The sequence below is a fragment of the Jaculus jaculus genome, chromosome 19 (assembly GCF_020740685.1).
Source record: "Jaculus jaculus isolate mJacJac1 chromosome 19, mJacJac1.mat.Y.cur, whole genome shotgun sequence".
Taxonomy (NCBI): Eukaryota; Metazoa; Chordata; class Mammalia; order Rodentia; family Dipodidae; genus Jaculus; species Jaculus jaculus.
Window position 1 is genome coordinate 14,250,843 of NC_059120.1, and position 19,804 is coordinate 14,270,646.

General features: G+C 43.6%; 1 protein-coding gene across 2 annotated transcripts in view; it reads right to left on the reverse strand.

Moving 5' to 3' along the window:
- Positions 1-19,804, reverse strand: part of Ddah1 (dimethylarginine dimethylaminohydrolase 1) — a 194,559-nt gene that overhangs the window by 66,645 nt on the left and 108,110 nt on the right. The gene's annotated exons all lie outside the window — the stretch shown is intronic.

The window sequence follows — 19,804 nt, forward strand, 5'->3', positions numbered from 1 at the left end:
TAGAGACTGTTAGCCTCGAATTACAAACTGAAAACGAAACAAAACAAAAACACTTCTTCTCTAATTTGCATTAGTCAGTAATGAGAAAAGTGACCAATACAAACCAATTATCTAAAGCTTCTGAAAATCATATTCCCAATTATGCACATGTATGCCATGTGGACACAAAAGACAAAGAGACACACATACGTGCACGCACACACACTTATACACCCTTGTAAATACAGGAACATATGCAAGATATGGCAGGGCCAGTCATGACTGTGAATAAGAAAAGAAACTACCTGTTAGAAATTACCTGTTCAAAGAACCAAGTGGGAGCCGGGCATGGTGGTACATGCCTTTAATCCCAGCTTGGGAGGCAGAGGCAGGAGGATCACTGTAAGCACCCTGAGACCACACTGTGAATTCCAGGTCGGCTTTGGCTAGAGTGAAACCCTAACTTGAACCCCTCCCCACAAAAAAAGCCAAGTGTTGGCTCATGCCCATGGGAGGCTGAGACAGTAGGATTACTATGAACTTCAGGCCAGCCTGGGCTACAGTGAGGCCTGTCTCAAAAAACTGGAAAAAAAAATTAACTTATTGAGTTCCCTTCTAATCTCAGGTTAAGTCAATACCACTGTGTCTTTTTTGCTGTGTAGAAGGATGGCTAGGTAGGACACTGTAGGAGGCTGACTGTTTAGTGCATAAATCATGTGGCGGCTTGAATACAAACGTCACCTGTAGTCCTACATATTTTTATTTTATTTTATTTTATTTTGGTTTTTCAAGGTAGGGTCTCATTCTAGCCCAGGCTGACCTGGAATTCACTATGGAGTCTCAGGGTGGCCTCGAACTCACGGCAATCCTCCAACCTCTACCTCCCAAGTGCTGGGATTAAAGGCGTGCGCCACCACGCCCAGCTGTCTTACGTATTTTTGACTAAGATTAAGCTTCCTACTTCAGAGGTGTGTGGTCACTGAGGTGGGTCCTGGGGTTCGTTCTGAGCTAGCCTGAGTTCTGGCTGTTCTGTTCTGACCCCACTGTGGATGTGTGAGGAAGCGAGCCAGTTTCTTCTGCCACGATGAATCTTGCCCTGGACTCTGAGGGCCTGAACTCAATGCTTTCCTTCTCTGTCCTGCTTCGGGTTGGGAGTTTGGGGGAGAAGGTACCTACCTCTCTTATCCTTGCCAAGAAGTACAAGATTTAATTTCAAATCTAACTCAGTCCGTGAGAATGACATACGTACACGGAGAGCAATAATGAAAGGCCTATTGGTAACTAGTAAGCTGACATTTCAACCAATGGGACGGTCACTGGTTTCCATTCAAATATTTTCTAAAATGTAGTGTTTTCAATGCTTCTCAGTAAACAAATGCAAGCTGTTATTGAAATTGATACCTGGGCCCTGGAGGTGATACAAATGCACAGTCATTACAATCAAACCAAAGAATACTGGCAAACCAGTGCAGGGGACTCTCTGGTTCCAGGAAGGGTGTCCCATCTTTTCACACTGGGACAGGACCCTGTCATCGACACGTGTCATGCGGCATTCCCAGCTCTCCTGGGATGCATGTAGCCCATGCACCCTTGTTTGGACATGTCTGTCTACGGTTTGTGTAAGAAAACAGATACTTGGCTGAAATAGGACATTTGTCTAGTGAGACTTTACTTTTTTTAAAAACACTTTTTAAGATTTTTATTTATTCATTTATTTGACAAAGAGAGGGAGAGAAAGAGAATGAATGGGTGCATCAGGGCCTCCAGCCACTGCAAATGAATCCAGATGCATGTGCACCCTTGTGCATCTGGTTAACGTGGGTCCTGGGGAATTGAACCTGGGTCCTTTGGCTTTGCAGGCAAATGCCTTAACGGTTAAGCCATCCCTCCAGCCCCATACTTTACTTTTTAAAAATTGTTTTATTTTATTTTTCTCACTAGGTAGTTCAGGCTGGATTTGAACTCATGATCCTCCTATCTCTACCCCTGAACACTGATATAGGCATGTGTTACCAGTGTGATGAAACTTAATTTTTAGGCTGGGCATGGTGGTGTATGCCTTTAATCCCAGCACTTGGGAGGCAGAGGTAGGAGGATCGCTATGAGTTGGAAGCCACCCTGAGACTATATAGTGAATTCTAGGTCAGCCTGAGCTACAGTGAAACTCTACCTCGGAAAAAAAAAAAAAAAGAAACTTAATTTTTAAAGTATTTATTTATGTATTTGCAAGGAGAAAGAGAGAGGGAGGAGAGAGGGGCAGAGCATGGGCACACCAAGGCATCTAGTTAATGCAAATGAACTCCAGATCCATGTGCCACTTTGTGTGTCTGGCTTTAGATGAGTCTTGGGGACTTGAACCTGAGTGGTTAGGCTTTGCCGGCAAGCGCCTTATAACTGCTGAGCCATTTCTCCAGCCCACGACTTACTTTTGCATGAGAAAAAAAAATATGGGAAGCACCCTCTCAAGCTTATAACTTAATTCAAGTCTTTCAAGAAGCTCCACAGAAACAATTTAAGTATTTTTCTAAGGTCTGTACAACATTTCAAGTGACACATCCATTGAGAAGACATGAATAGGTCTAAGAAAAACAAGAGATCACATCACACTGGGTGAACCAGGTATTTCTGCCAAAATATAGTATGCCAAGTACACAGGGCTGTCAATGGTGAGACAGCACTGTAGTGGTCACTTCCAAAGTAATAAAAATATGGAAATTCTTGGACAACAAGGCTGGCATTCATGCACTGAAAAACACTAAAGAGGATACAGAGTAGAATAAATACATCATCTTTGCTGTTCTGGAACTTGGGTTAAAATTCCACAAGCCAGAGTGACTCAGAACAATAAAAATTATTTCCATGGACAAAACGGTCGTAATGCACTAAATACACCCAGTGATTTCTTTTAACCGCAGAGGCAGTTTTCCTATGGAGTGGGAAGCAGAGTCGTTGTTATAGCGTAACGAGGGAGGAAAACACTGACTGAGTTGTTGGGCCACTAAGAAGCCAGTGTGCTTTTGACATCTCTGCTATGGTTCGAGGTAAAGTTCACAGGCTTACAGAGAGACCACAAGAATGTTACATGTTTGGACCACTCACCTTATATTGCTGTACTTATCACTCCTTAACATTATCATCATTATTATGATCATTAGTTTGGCTTTTTAAGGTAGGGTCTTGCTCCAGCTCAGGCTGACCTGGAGTTCACTATATAGTCACAGGCTGTCCTCAAACTTATGGCGACCCTCCTACTTCTTCCTCCTGAGTGCTGCCATTAACGGCTTACGCCACCACGCCGGACTAGACCTTAACTTTTTGAAAAAATTTAATTAATTAATTTATTTTTTCGAGGTAGGGTCTCACTCGAGCCCAGGCTGACCTGGAATTCACTATGGAGTCTCAGGGTGGCCTCGAACTCATGGCAATCCTCCTACCTCTGCCTCCTGAGTGCTGAGATTAAAGGCATGCACCACCACGCCCAGCTAATTAATTAATTTATTTATTTGAGAGAGAGAGAGAAAGAATGGGCATGCCAGGGCTTCCAGCCACTGCTAATGAACTCCAGACACATGTGCCCCCTTATGCATCTGGCTTACGTGGGTCCTCCTAGAGAATTGAACTGGGATCCTTTGACTTTGGCAGGCAAACGTCTTAACTGCTAAACTATCTCTCCAGCCCTGGACCTTAACTTTTTAAACATACCTGGGAACTCAGCAGCAATATGTATTTGGGTCTGAACATTTTATTTGTTAAGGATATTGCATCTTAGGAACTTTATTCAACTCTTTAAGAGTTAAAGAGCAGAAATAGAGGAGCTATTATACACTAGTTTCAGAAACACTTTTTTCACACTGTATGCCTTTCTTTTGTTTTAGGGGATAAAATGTTCATTGTTTCTTCAAAGTTCAAACAGCTGCAGTGACATGAAGAGAACTTGGCTGCAGCCATATTGTGCTGGTGCACACCTTCAATACCAGTCCTTGGCAGACTGCGGGAGGAGGATCACCATGAGTTCAAGGCCAGCCTAGGATACACAGTGAGTTCCAGGTCAGCCCGGGATACAGAGAGACTCTCCTTCAGAAAAGCAAAACAAAAAGAACCTGGCTTTGTATAAGGGCAGTACTTTTTTGTTTTAAATATTCAATTTACATCTGTAGAAACAGTCATTGGGATTGATCCATAACTTAGCTATCCATGGTATTACATTACTTTGTGTTAAATGTGTAGATAACATTTTAAAAAATTTTAGACATCAATTGAACCATTTTTACAAGGTTCAGGGGGACATATAGCATTAAGTTGGCAATGCCACCCGCAGGAAAATTTCTAGAAAAGAAAAAAGAGCTGAGCCCTGCAAGCTGTCCACTGAGAAGAACATTCTTTTGGCACAGAGGTTTGGCCAGAGAGGTGCACAACAGTACCCCGAAACACTGCCCCAAAGCAAGCAGGCCCAGCAGTACCCCAAAACACTGCCCCAAAGCAAGCTGGCTATTCAGGTCATCAGGACCTTAAACCTAATGAAGGAAGTGGGAACTTTTGTAGGAAAAGATCTAAACCAAGAACCCCAAGAACCTTCAAAAAAAAAAAAAACAAAAAACCCAACTGCTCATTCTGTGGTTAAGGTGATGGTTAATGGTGAATTAATTAGCTTTCAAGAGGGAATAAAATGACCAAATAACACACCCACCTTTCAAAGAGACGCTCACTCTGCAGAAGAACTATGTTACTCAGAGAAACCGTTGGAACACACGGTCTTCATTCCAAAGGCTGAAATGAATGGGCCCCTTTAGCCCATGAAATTTGACATAAAAAATAAATAAGTTACGTGGTGGTGCACCCCTTTAATCCCAGCACTGGGGAGGCAGAGGTAGGAGGATCACTGTGAGTTGGAAGCCACTCTGAGACTATATAGTGAATTCCAGGTCAGCCTGGGCTAGAGCAAAACCCTACCTCAAAACCCCAAAGTAAATACATAAATAAATAGATAAAATAATAAAAATATTAAGTTAGAGAAACACTTTAATTAATTAACCATGGAGTGTATTATTTTTAAATGCTATCCTCAAGGTTTATAAGATATTTCATTCCTTTTTTTTTTGTTTTTTTTTTTTTTTGAGGTAGAGTCTCACTGTGGTCCAGGCTGACCTGGAATTCACTATATAATCTCAGGGTGCCCTCAAACTCTTGGCAATCCTTCTACCTTTGCCTCCCGAGTGCTGGGATTAAAGGCGTGCACCACCACGTCCTGCTTTCTTCATTTTTTTTTTAAAATTTTTATTTATTTATTTATTTATTTGAGAGCGACAGACACAGAGAGAAAGACAGATAGAGGGAGAGAGAGAGAATGGGCGCGCCAGGGCTTCCAGTCTCTGCAAACGAACTCCAGACGCATGCGCCCCCTTGTGCATCTGGCTAACGTGGGACCTGGGGAACCGAGCCTCGAACCGGGGTCCTTAGGCTTCACAGGCAAGCGCTTAACCGCTAAGCCATCTCTCCAGCCCTTCATTTTTTTTTTTTATACAACATGAATTTTGAGTTTATTTTGTCTTTACTTTATATTCCCATTTATCTTTGCTCTATCTCTTCTCTTCCCACCCTTTACCTCAGATTCCCATAATGGTCACAGTAGCTTCAGACCAGCTCTGCTGCATCCATTTAATCCAGTGCATACCTTCCTTTCTTACTTCCTTTTCTCCCCCCTTTCTGGAGTGTCAAAAAAAATGTAGTCATTGGGGTTACACATTCCCATGAAATCATATGAATTATGATCAAAGGCTTGGGGTTCAAATCCCTGCTCTGTTACTTATTTGTCAAGTGATCTTAGGTTGCTGTTCTAATGGTCTAAGCCTTAGTCTGCTCATGTTTAACATGTGTATTTTTCATAATATTACCAACTTCTTAGGCTCCTTGTGATGAATAATAAACTCACGTGTAGCTTTTAGCACATACAACTGAAATTGTGCAATACAATACTGGGTAATTTCTGTTATTTTCTAAAACATCAGCAAGTGTGCCCACAGTGATAGACACTGATGCTATGACTCTGAGCTGCAAGCAAAATAGCTGTTGCTGGGCTGGAGAGATGGCTTAGCAAGGTTAAGGCACTTGCCTGTGATGCCTAAGGACCCAGGTTCTATTCCTCAGGACCCATGTAAGCCAGATACACAAGGTGGCACATGCGTTTGGAGTTCATTTGCAGTGGCTAGAAGCCCTGGTGCTCCCATTCTCTCCGTCTCTATTTGCCTCTCTCTCTCAAATAAAAACAAAACAAAACAAAAGCAGTTGCTTTTTCTTACATGGAGACAAGTTTCCTGTGTGTTATCACTCTATGGCAGAGCACATCTGCTCTCCCCGTGAAATAGAATAGCAGTCTTTGAAGCCGACAGAGAGTTCGGGCACTACACCGAAGATATATTTAAATTTAAATCGTTCTGATTTTGTTTCCTTCTAGCTCCAGGAAGCTGCCAGGCTCAGGTGCGTTCTCATGCGTTTTCTGCTTTCTGTAGATATCTCAAGTGGGAAGTGGGTCTGTCTGCTAACGTGTCCCACAAGAGTAGGAGTGCTCCAGAAGCTGGGCATGGTGACTCGTGTCTTTAATCTAAGTGCTCTGGTGGTTGAGGCAGGATAATTGGGAGTTCTAGGTTAGCTTAAGCTACATCTGGAATCCCAGGCCAGCCTGGGCTACGCCGAGCAACTCTGTCTTAACAAACTGAACAAACACACTACTGCACAGAAGAGCATGCGGCCAGACCACACGGAACGAGTGGGCCACGAGTGCATCGCCCCTCAGCCTGAAGGACCAGGTCAGCTAAACAACTCCTCTTCCTCAATACCATCTCTCATCTTACCTGCTCCCATTCCACTTTCCTCCCATTTTCATTTACGGTTCTCACTTCTCTCCTTCTTTCTTTCCTCATCCCCCATACTCTTTCGTCCCTCTCCCACAAATCCACTTCCTCTTCCCAAGTAGCCAAACTTTGACCTCCACATGCAGTTTTGTTTTGTTTTGTTTTGTTTGTGCCCAGTGAGTTTAACTGCATAGATGTGGTCTCATTTACAGGAACACGGACAGCTCACCAATGGCTACACTCCCGAAGAAAACGGGCCTCCCTTTAAGGCCCAGCAGCAATTAACTAACCACAGATCCTTAGAGAGGGGCGGGGCCTTGTGAAGCCCTCCCAGCTCCATGATGGGAAGCCAGTGGGCCCAATCTTGTGCAAGTTTTGTGAGCGTAATCACATCTGTTCGAAAGAGTACAACGGCCATGCCTGGAGAAGACAGCTCCACACCACTCCACCCCGTCCTCTGCTGTCACATCCCTCCTGCCGTGTTCTCTGGAGGCCTCTCACTTCTGTGCCCTCTTGTATTCTGTCACACAGGCATCGTCACCTTGTCTCCTCATTTCACTCCCCAGTCCTCATGAGGGAAAAGCATCATGATCTCATAGCAGCCACATGACTTGGGATAAAGGGACCTCTCTGAGCCTCGGTTTCCAGATGTGTAAATGGAGTAATGTTTTCTGTCTAGCAGGAATTCTGTAAGTCACAAATATTACATGTAACATACCCAGCTGTGTGCCTGGCACACCGTGCTCAAAACACACAACTGGTGATAGTGATTTGCTCTAAAGTAACTCAGTTCTTGGTTTGTCTGACTACAAGCCTAACTTTTTTTTTTCAATATTTTTATTTATTTATTTGACAGAGAGAAAGAGAGAGAGAGAGAGAGAGAGGCAGACAGGGAGAAAGAATGGGTGCATCAGGGCGTCTAGCCACTGCAAACAAACTCCAGAGGCATGCATTGCCTTGTGCATCTGGCTAACATGGGTCCTAGGGAATGGAACCTGAGTTCTTTGGCTTTGCAGGCAAATGCCTTAACTGCTAAGCTATCTCTCCAGCCCAGGCCTAACTTTTTTTTTTTTTAATATTTTTTCTTTATTTATTTGAGAGCGACAGACACAGAGAGAAAGACAGATAGAGGGAGAGAGAGAGAATGGGCGCGCCAGGGCTTCCAGCCTCTGCAAACGAACTCCAGATGCGTGCGCCCCCTTGTGCATCTGGCTTACGTGGGTCCTGGGGAATCGAGCCTCGAACCGGGGTCCTTAGGCTTCACAGGCAAGCGCTTAACCGCTAAGCCATCTCTCCAGCCCTTTTTTAAAATTTTTATTCAGAGGACAAGGAAGGGTAGAGTTGGGTTGTGAGGCCTGTAAGGCACTCACTTCAGCCACTGGACATTCTTGGCTGTCCACGAGTCTGTTCTAAGCTAGGACTAGGGAGGTGTCTGTCAGGCCCCTGGGGTCGTCAGCTTCTCCTGCCCAGGTTTCCTTTCCATGGAGCTCTGCCCTCTGGGAAGTCACCTCCCCAACACTCAGGGAGAATCCTGCTAGGGCTTCCCTTGCTGGTCCTAGCCTCAGACCTTCTCGAAGGACAGTAGTGGGAGTGATGTGACGCACCCAGCGTGTGGCCCCACATTTCCCTTCATCTCTTCTCGGTGGGCTGCTAAACTGGGCCTGAGCTGGCCTGCCTGTGAGGACCATGTCTCTCTCCACCACAGTTCTGCCATGGGCTAAAAGCTGTGCTGTCGCCAATATCGCCACTGGTTATAGTTTGGATGCTGGGAGCTCCTAAGCCCCTACCCCTGCCTCTGCTTCACTTCCAAGCTGCAGAGCGAGAGGTTTTATTCTGCCACCCACTCCCACCATAATGGACTGCCTCATCACAGGCCCCAAACAATAAGGTCCAAGGACCATGGGCCACAAGCCAAGATGAACCTTTTCTCATTGCAAGTTGATTATCTCAGGTATTTGTTACAGTAACGGAAAGCTGACTGTGCCCATTTACATTTTCCAAGTCTTTTTACGTGTCCACATGTTACACGGAGCTTTTAGCATGAGGCCGTCAGCCTAGCCAGAGCTGAGCAGAGGCAACCCGGCTTTGTGGGTGGGAGCTGGTTTCCTTTCTCCCTCTTGCTGCTGACTTTGTTGTGTCTTCCAGGGTTCAGCGTGCCATGTGGGCCACTCAGGGAGCTGATGTAATGCCTCCAGCACGTCAAGGCACAGCTGGCTTGGAACTTGCTGAAGCATCAAAGCTGCCCACACTTTGTCATCTCTGGTCACATTCAAGAGGCCACATTTCATTTCTCCATGCCACTTTAATCTCTGATCGTCAGCACATTTTTGGCCACTTAGTCTAGTACATTTGGCTACTTTTACGTCAATGCTCCTTTTTATCTCATGTGATCAGCATCTCTATTCAGCATATATTTATAAGATGATGTCAATATGCTTCTCTCATCCTATAGAGATTGGGTGGAAAAAGCCACAACCCTTGCACGGTGAAGTTAGCAATTTTGTGGGGGCAGATATAACTTATGAATACATAGCAATTAAAAAATGGTGTATTTATTGTGATGTTTGCAGTAACTCTAAAAGGTAGGAAGGGTAAACATTAGGGTATTCATTGTGCTTATAGGTAAACTGAGGTTGACTGCTTGACTTGCTGAGTTCAGTCTTGTGAGCCCTTCCCCATCGCATATCCACCGCAATGTGGAAGTGTTTTCCTGTGGGAATCACCAGAATGCACCCACACCAGAATTGGAGCTCACACCTTCTGTTCATTTAAGTCCCCTAGGTATTATAAGATACTATGTCAAGGGGACTGTGGATTCCATGATCTTGTCATATAAAAGGCAAATGATGTTTCCACATATTTTGGCCTTAATATGATAAGTTATACAGTGATTAAAAGCATCAGGTAGGGCTGGGGGAAATTGCTTAGTGGTTAAGGCGCTTGCCTGGGAAGCCTAGGGACCCCTGTTCAATTCTCCAGGACCCACATAAGCCAGATGCACAAGGGGGCGCACACATCTGGAGTTTGTTCACAGTGACTGGAGGCACTGGCACACCCATTCTCTTTCTCTCTATCTGTCTTTTCCTCTCTCTCCCTCAAATAAATAAATATAATATTAAAATGTGTATATATATAAAAACATCAAGCGATATGGATAGAATGTACAAACTACACTAGAACATTTACTGAGGAGGGCCTGCATATTAACCACCACCTGTCAATCTTGGGATGCATCAGTTTGTTCAGTGGTTCAGTTCTTAGCTTTTCCACATGTGCTACATATGTGTAGTATGTATATGTGGAGTCTATGTGCGTGTTGGAACCCTCTTCTATAGCTTACTTTCAGGATAAAGTTTTTAGGAGGAAATTAATAATGATAACAGCAATATTTATACGGTTTTCCTATATGCCCTACAACTAAGAATGCTAAATCCTCATTTCCTGATGAAGCAAGTATAAACCTTGTTTCTATTTACTGAATAACAAATGAGACAGGATAGATTCTTTAATAAAAGTCTCATAGCATCTGGGTGTGGTGGCTCACACCTATAATCCCAGCACTCAGGAGGGTGAAGTGGGAGGCTTGCCTTGCATCTGAGGCCAGAATGAGGTCCAGCGCGAGTTCTAGGTCAGCTAGGACTAGAGTTACAAAAGCAGGCGGACATGCAGATCCACTCCAAACCAAGACACTGGGCAGACCCCAAAACAACCTGAAGGAAGAGAAGAGCTTTCTCCATGTTGGAAAGGACAGCAGGTGGATTTTAAGATTTTGTGTATGTGCACTTTCACACATGCATAAAAGCACACTGTAAGCTTCTCCCCTTGAGTGTGGAATGGGCCTGTAAATGGAATGTGACTACCACTCCCATGACAAGCTCACCTCCATGGTGCAAGCAAAGATATTTTACTGATGCAGTTAAGATGGCTAGTCAGCTGAGAAGTTAATCAGGAGAGAAACTAACCCTGATGGGCTGAAGAGATGGCTCAGAGGTTAAGGCACTTGCCTGCAAAGTCTATCAACCTGAATTTGATTCCCCGGTGCCCATGTAAAGCCAAATGCACCATGCAGTGCATGCACCTGGATCCATCTGCAGTGGCTGGAGGCCCTAGTGCATCCACTCTTTGTCTTCCTCTCTTCTATCCCTCTGTGCTTGCAAATAAATAAATAAAAATAATTAAAAAAAAAAGAAAATTACTCGGGTGAGCCTAACTTAATTGGAGGTACTCTTTTTAAAAATGCAGAAAACAAGTTGTAATATGGTCATAAATCTTACACATGTTCATCCAAGTCAAAAATAACAAAACTGTATATGTAAATAGTAATAAAAACCAAAAGTGTGCCTTGGGTCACCCCAATCTTACTATCTCATTTTCACTCAATCAGTAAATAATGAATGTTTGTTGACAGATAGACATTATTCTAGGCTGTGATCAATGGCCATCAAACAGTAGATATAACCCCTGCCATCTGCATAGTGCCTTTGTAGTGACAGAAATTCAACCACACATGCCATAAACAGTTGTACATTATAATACAATGCATGAACCACTTCCTGTGAGAGAAATAAGCTCTTAAGAAATAAGGAAGGGCTTTTCCAGGAAGTAGCATTTATGTTGAGACCAAAATGTTAATAATAGTAGTTATCTAATCCTGTTGGCAGGTCATTTACCTTAGAAATGAAGGGGGTTCCTCTATGATTCTAAGTTTATATACAGCTCGCCTCAGTATCTCAGCAATTAATGAAGGGCTTGCATATTAGGCAAATGGTTTATAGACCTGGAACCTATTTATCATCGAAAATTTCAAGTAGTTAGAGTTAAGTAAATGTCATTAATCTTATGATTATTCTGGGAACTCCTGGTATTTATAGAATGGCTAACGTGTATGAGAGTTGGATAAACAGTTCATTTTCTCTCTTACTAAATTTTTATAAAAATAACTATTATATGAGTAAGATCTTTTAAAACATTTCCCAGAGACTGTTATATATCCATCACATTTTCCCGGATTGATTTCTTGGATTCCTACGCTTACTGATTTATTTCCAGTGAAAAGTACTAAAAATTAATCAGAAGATTTAGCATCTTTATTCCTATATTAGTAATTTGAGGCGGGGGAGGAGGACTTAAAATGAGTTCATTTCCTGTTCTAAATTTCTAAGTGTCTCAAAACAAGATTTGGGATTCACAAATGTGTAATTGTATTTTTCTGCCATGGATTTTACTGAAAACACCCCAGTTGGTTATTCATGGGTAAAGTATTCTGGTGTTCAACCAAATCCAATCAGAAGTAAAAAGCTGGGTATATGGATAGAGGAAAGATGGGATAAAACCCAAAATGAATTTAAAAATTCCAGAAGTATGAGAGCCCCCAGAAACAAACAGAAGCGTTGTGCTGGAAAAAAAACAAAAACAGCATCTAGAACATACAAAGTATGTCAACTTAACATTAACTTAAACTTCTATTTTTTTTTTTTTTTTTGAGTAGCCTTCACACAGTTCTCTAAGGTTGCTAATGGGTCTTCTATGAGAACACACATGAAGTCTTGTGTAATTGCTAACACTGAGTAATACACATATACTACAGTTGATTTCATCAATGTTGTATATGCCGTTCCCAACCCTATTCTCAGGGCCATTCCTCTGAGAAAGGTAGTCCCTTTGCCATCATGAGTACTATGCTAGCGCTGAGACTTAGGATCAAGACATTCTTTGACCTCAGTCCCCCTTCAGATTCTGTACCCGAGTCCCTTCCTGTAAGGAGGGAGGCACCGTGCTCTCCTGGAGGAGCTGAGCCGTGTCCCAGCACTGTGGAGGGGCCTCTCCGCTGAGCAGGTTCAGACGGGATCTGAGGCATCTGCTCTGTCAATCAGCCACCCACAATTCAATTCGGAACCTTTTATTATTAGTATTCTTCACAATTCCACCATCACAGTTGTTCGGTGATATTTACCGACGTCTTTTTAAGTGCTAAACACTGTGCGAAGTGGGTTGGGTCTGAGTGTGTTACTGAGTCATCGCTTCATCCCTCAGGTGCCTCCCGGTCTAAGCCGGTCATGTCCGTTTCATCTCTCTTCCAAGTGACCTAGTTTTGGCCCCGGAGGGGAAATGTGTGGAACTGTTTCTAAAGCCATAAAAAGCAACACAAACCCTCACCTTCCTCAGGACCCGGGGCTGTAGGGAAGAGGGGCCTGACCTGGCGCAGGCTCCACTGGGCAAGGTGGGGAGGCAGAAAGAATGCACCTCCTCAGGGACGCGAGTAAGGGGCGGAATCTACCAGCCCTGGAGCCCTGGCACCTGAGAATGCACATTTCCTTCTTTTTAATAGTTTTTATTTTTATTTATTTATGAGTGAGGGAGAGAGAGAGAGAGAGAGAATGGGTATGGCAAAGCCTCCTACCACTGCAAATGAACTCCAGATGAATGCACCCCCTTGTGCGTCTGGCTTATGCGGGTCCTGGGGAATCGAACCTGGGTCCTTTGGCTTTGCAGGTAAATGCCTTAACAGCTAAGCCATATCTCCAGCCCAGAGAATGCTCCTTTCTTTCTTTCTTTCTTTCTTTCTTTCTTTCTTTCTTTCTTTCTTTCTTTCTTTCTTTCTTTCTTTCTTTCTTTTTCTTTCTTCCTTCCTTCCTTCCTTCCTTCCTTCCTTCCTTCCTTCCTTCCTTCCTTCCTTCTTTCCTTCCTTCCTTCCTTCCTTTCCTCCCTCCCTTCCTTCCTTCCTTCTTTCTTTCTTTCTTTTTTTGTTTTTTGAGGTAGGGCCTTGCTCTAGCTCAGGCTGACCTGGAATTCACTACGTAGTCTCTCAGGGTGGCCTCGAGCTTATAGCAATCCTCTTACCTTTGCTTCCTGAGTGCTGGGATTAAAGGCATGCACCACCATCACACCAGGCCAGAATGCTCATTTCTTAACCAATTTTGTCTTGAGTTTTCCATTATCTGCAGCTCAAAGCAATAAGCTCATTTCCTTATCTGACAAAACCGACAATTCTCAAAGTCAATAACAGAAAACCAGACTCCTGAAACTCATTAACTTCAGTTGTAGAAACAATTATTATTATTTTAAGTATTTTATTTTTGTTTATTTGAGAGAGAGAGAAAGTTGCAGGCAGAGACAGAGAAAAAGAGAGAGAGAATGGGTACACCAGGACCTCTAGCAAACGAACGCCAGACACGTGCGCCACCTTGTGCATTGGGCTCACATTGGTCCTGGGTAATGAAACTTAGGTCCTTTGGCTTTGTAGGCAAACACCTTAACTGTTAAGCCATCTCTTCAGCTCCACAGAAACAATTATTAATAGAAGGAGTTCTCCTTTCTGTGGATATATATATCATGACTTACTGCAACAGAAATGACACAGTATGTAAGGAGATTTTGCTGACGATGCCTGTGACAGTGGATGGTATAAACATCCATCAAATCTTACTTCTAGCCATAAGGCTGGATTTGCAACACTGAATGAACCTGGAAGGACTGGCCTCCTTAGTTCTGTAGATCAAGCACTGTTTTATCCTATAGATAAAGAACTGCAGATACAGGGCTGGAAAGGTGGCTTAGTAGTTAAGGCATTTGCCTGCAAAGCCAAAGGACCCAGGTTCGATCCCCCAGGACCCACGTTAGCCAGGTGCACACAAGGGGGCGCATGCGTCTGGAGTTCGTTTGGAGTGGCTGGAGGCCCCAGTGCGCCCATTCTCTCTCTTTCTCTCTCTCTCAAATAAATAGATAAAAACAAAATATTTTTCTAAAAAACCACTCTGGAGAGCATGTAGAAAGAGCCACTCATTCTCAGGCGAGGACACATTGACAAGGCTCCAGACATTCAGAGCTCTTTCATAAAGGCCTCATGGCAAGACAGTTCCTGGAAGAAGGCTGAAAGCAATGTTTAGCTTTTTACACGGAGAACAAGACAGGAACTCCACTGGTCTTGTCAGCTCTCTTGACAAATAACACACTCATTCAAGCGTTTCAGTCCCTTGTCGATGATAATGGCACAATGTGTGTATTGAGTACCCAAGAGTCACTGACATTCTGTCTGCAGAGGACACATAAAAATGGGATTTACCACCAAATACCAAATGAAAATAAGTGTTAGCTGCCAAAAGGCCTGCAAAATTTAGTATGTTAAAAACCAGGAAACTGACAAGTGTCTAAAATTTTAAAACTAATTTTCCTGAAAGTCAAGAACCATAAAACTTCGCTGTGCATGCCATCCAAAATAAGCACCAAATATAGCACTCAAAATGCTCATAATTTTCTGTGAATTCAGAGAAGTTGCCCACTGCCATTTATAATAGAAGGGCAAACAGAATTAACTTATGAGAAATATTTTGTGTGTTCAGTACACAATTAATATATTGTAGGCCTTCAGCTACCCCAGACAACTTCCTACACACACATACACATACACACAGTTTTTTATTTTGTTTTTTTCTTTTGTTTTTTTGAGATAGTGATTCATACTGTAGCTTAGTCCAGCTTGGCCTTAAATTCATGGCAATCCTTCTGCCTCAGCTTCATTACTATACATTGCTGCTTCCACCCTAACTGCAGGTCCTGGTCCAGTTAGATATTCCTTCTTTGTGCTGCTACCTTGCCTGAAACACCCTTCAAAGCCAAGATCTAGGGGCCGGCAGGCTCTATGTTTCTTGAAAGATCAGCTGGACAACTTTGCAAGCCAAACATAATTTCTAGAAATTATATTTTTTAAAAAACACAATGGGGCTGGAGAGATGGCTTAGCGGTTAAGCACTTGCCTGTGAAGCCTAAGGACCCCAGTCCGAGGCTCGATTCTGCAGGACCCACGTTAGCCAGATGCACAAGAGGGCACACGCATCTGGAGTTCATTTGCAGTGGCTGGAGGCCCTGGCGCGCCCATTCTCTCTCTCTCTCTCTCTCTCTCTCTCTCTCTGTTGCTCTCAAATAAATAAAAATGAACAAACAAACAAAAGAACCAAAAGCAACAACAACAACAACCACAAAAAACCTAAAAAAAACCCACCTACAATGTACAAGACAAAAATATATTAAAGCTTTTAGCCAGGGTATAATCACAAGGAGTGGTGACTTCTTCAAACAACTCTCCTGGCATGCCAAAGGTGAGTAGGTTCATTGTATTTTTTCCCAGTGAGAAAGCAACTCTGCCCTGATCTGTCGCAGCAATCACTGCCCCATCACTTACTTATCCAGTAGCTAACAGACGTCTACTCAGTGTTTTCAATACACTTGGTGCTATTCTAGGCCATAGGAATATGCCAATGAAGGATGAAAAACCGTGTGTCTATTCTAACAGGGTAATGGAGAGATACTACACAGAAAAAAAATATCAGATTCTTACAAGTGCTATATAGAGACTTAATTCAGGAGCTTTGAAAAAAATGAGTCGGTGGTTAGTATGGGCTGGGAGGTCAAGAATAGTCTTTCTTTCTATTTATTTATTTATTTTGGGTTTTCAAGGTAGGGTCTCACTCTAGCCCAGGCTGACCTGGGATTCACTATGTAGTTCCAGGCTGGCCTCGAACTCACAATGATCCTCCTCCCTCTGGCTCCCAAGTGCTGGAATTAAAGGTGTGAGCCACCACACCAGGGAGGAATAACCTTTCTGAAAATGAGACATTTGTGCCAAAGCCAGAGTAACCAAAAGGGCAAACCCTTTTGTCAGTCAGAAGAATGTTCCGCCAAAAGCTGGTACAAAAGGTCTCAGGCAGAAACAAGTTTAACTAGTTCAAGGAAAAGAAAGGCAGACAGTGTGGAGCTAATATAAGAGAGCATGAATGGTGTTCCTGCCAAGTTCACATGTTCAAAACTCCCAGTACTTCAGAATGTGACTGCGTTTACAGAGTCTTTAAAATGATACTTAGTTTAAACTGAGGCCATTAGGGTGGCCCTAACCCAAATTCTGGTGTCCTATAATGAGAGGTAAAAGCACAAATACAAAGGTGGAAGACTACTGAAGGCACAGGGAAGATGGTCATCTGTTTTCTTAAAAAATATTTTATTTGTGAGCCGGGCGTGGTGGCGCATGCCTTTAATCCCCGCACTCAGGAGGCAGAGGTAGGAGGATTGCTGTGAGTTCGAGGCCACCCTGAGACTCCATAGTGAATTCCAGATCAGCCCGGGCTACAGTGAGACCCTATCTTGAAAAAAAAAAAAACCCAAAACCAAAAAACCCCTTTTATTTGTGTATTTATTTGAGATGGGGGAGGGGAGAAAGAAAGTATGGGCACACCATGGCCTCTTGCCACTGCAAAAGAACTCCAGACACACACACACCACTTTATGCATCTGGCTAGATGTGTGCACTGGGGAATTAAACCTGGCTGGCAGGCTTTCAACCCAAGTGGAAGGTGGCCATACATAAAGAGAGGTGTCTCAAAAGACACCAGCCCTGGGCTGGAGAGATGGCTCAGTGGTTAAAGGTGCCTGCTTGTGAAGCCTAAGGATCCAGGTTCAATTGCTCAGTACCCACGTAAGGCAGATGCACAAGGTGCTGCATGCATCTCGTTTTTCACAATGACTGGAGGTCCTGGTGTGCTCATTCCCATTTTGTTTTCCTCTGTCATAAAACAAACAAATATTTTTTTAAAAGGCACCAGCCCTGTGGACACCTTGATTTTAGATTTTTCACCTCCAGGACCAAGAGAAAATGAGTCTGTGTTGTTTCAATCTGTTTAGCCAATCCTAGATAACCAAGCCAGCCACGGCAAGTTGGGGGGGTGACAAAGGGGGCGGAGGACAGTGACTCAGTAAAGCGGGGGACAGGGCTGGGCTGCTGGGTGTTGTGGGAAGGGCAGGCACTGGAGAGTTTGAGGGAGAAGAGTGGCACATGTTATTTTGCAAAGATACTTCTGAGTAGTCGCTTCGTGGTAAGCACTCTGGGAGACATGCAAGGGAAAGGAGTTGAGGGGCAGCTGCACCGTTTGCAGGGGGTTATGGTACTCTGCGCAAGAGTAGAGACAGTGGATGAAGATAAATGGGTGAATCTGGCATGTGTTTTAGAAATATTTTTTAAAATTTATTTATTTATTTATTTATTTATTTATTTATTTATTTGAGAGCGACAGACACAGAGAAAGACAGATAGAGGGAGAGAGAGAGAATGGGCGCGCCAGGGCTTCCAGCCTCTGCAAACGAACTCCAGACGCGTGCGCCCCCTTGTGCATCTGGCTAATGTGGGACCTGGGGAACCGAGCCTCGAACCGGGGTCCTTAGGCTTGACAGGCAAGTGCTTAACCGCTAAGCCATCTCTCCAGCCCTAGAAATATTTTTATTTATTCATTTGCAAGCAGAGAGAGCTAGAAGAGAAATAGACAGGAGGAATGGGCGAGTGCACCAGGGCCCTCAGCTGCTGCAAATCAACTCCAGACGCATGTGCCACTTTGTGCATCTGGCACAGTGTGGTGAGCTGGGGCTCAGCAGTTAAGGTACTTACTTGCCTGCAAAACCTAACAACCTGGGTTCAATTCCCCAGTACCCACATAAAGCCAGATGCAAAAAGTGGCACATGTGTCTGTACTTGTATGCAGTGGCTAGAGGCCCTGGTGCCCCATCCTCTCGTCTCTCTGTTTGCAAATAAAATAAAAATATATATATAATAAATAATAAATAAATGAATGTAAATGTATATGTTTTTCGAAATAAGGTCTTGCTCTAGCCCAAGTTGACCTTGAATTCACTATTTAGTTTCACGGTGGCTTTGAACTCATAGCAATTTTCCTACCTCTGCCTCCCAAGTGCTGGGATTAAAGGCGTGTACCACCATGCTTGGCAAATTTTTTTTTTTTTTTTGAGGCAAGACCAACAGACTAGCTTTCTTTTTTTTTTTTATGCAAGTGATAGAAACAGAGAGAGAGAGAGAGAGAGAGAGAGAGAGAGAGAGAACTGGTGTGCCAGGGCCTCCAGCCACTGCAGTCAAACTCCAGATGCGTGTGCCCTCTTGTGCACACATGAGACCTTGTACGCTTGCGTCACTTTGTGCACCTGGCTTACATGGGACCTAGAGAATCGAACATGAGTCTTTAGGCTTCGCAGGCAGGCACCTTAACCGCTAAGCCATCTCTCCAGCCTAAAGGATTTTTAAAAATAAAAGATGTGCAGTGTGAAAACATGCTTTGTCTCTTCCTTTCAAAAGTCATAGTCTAAGGAACACACTCTAGAGGCATTGCCCATTCACCACCATTGTGAGCTGGTGGGGGGGGGGCGTTTGCAACAACCCGTGGGGAAGCCCAGTTAGGCAGAAAGGGTTGCGCTCATTATGACTGCAAGGACAAATCTTCGTGAAAGGTCTTGACACCAACAGATGGACTCTAATGAACTTTGTAGAGGTTACAGAGAGCTGAAGTCTTCAAGAGCTACTTCTTGCCGATTGCCTGTACATTTTCTTTTCAAACTAAGTTGTGTATAAGCTATAACCAGTTTTATTCATTTTTTTTTTTCGAGGTAGGGTTTCTCTCTAGCCCAGGCTGACCCAGAATTCACTATGTGAATGACATAGAAAGATACTAAAACTGGGTGTCTCAGGATGGCCTTGAACTCACAGTGGTCCTCCTACCTCTGCCTCCCGAGTGCTGGGATTAAAGGTGTGCGCCACCACACCCAGCTTAAGTTTTATTCTTTTAGGAACATCAATTCTGAAGTTGTGATTGCTTAAACCAGACACAGATAAAGTTCCTTAAGAGGATCGATAATTGACAGAGTAGGCCAAAGCAGTAGGTTGTGGAACTTTCCAACACATTTTGGTTGAGCTAATCCAAAATTCATTCCCACCACTTAGCTTCGCATCCTGGGGCGGTGACTTGGACATGCTCTTAGTCACATATTCAGGGAGGTGAAGGTCTTGAACTAAGACACCCTTCATGAGACCATTCTCCACAATTGCTACATGTGTTTAAAAAAAAAAATGACCAAAGCTGGCTGCCTTTCTTTAAAAATATTATACTTGCTAATTTTCACAGACCCAAACAAATCTTTTCCACAACCAC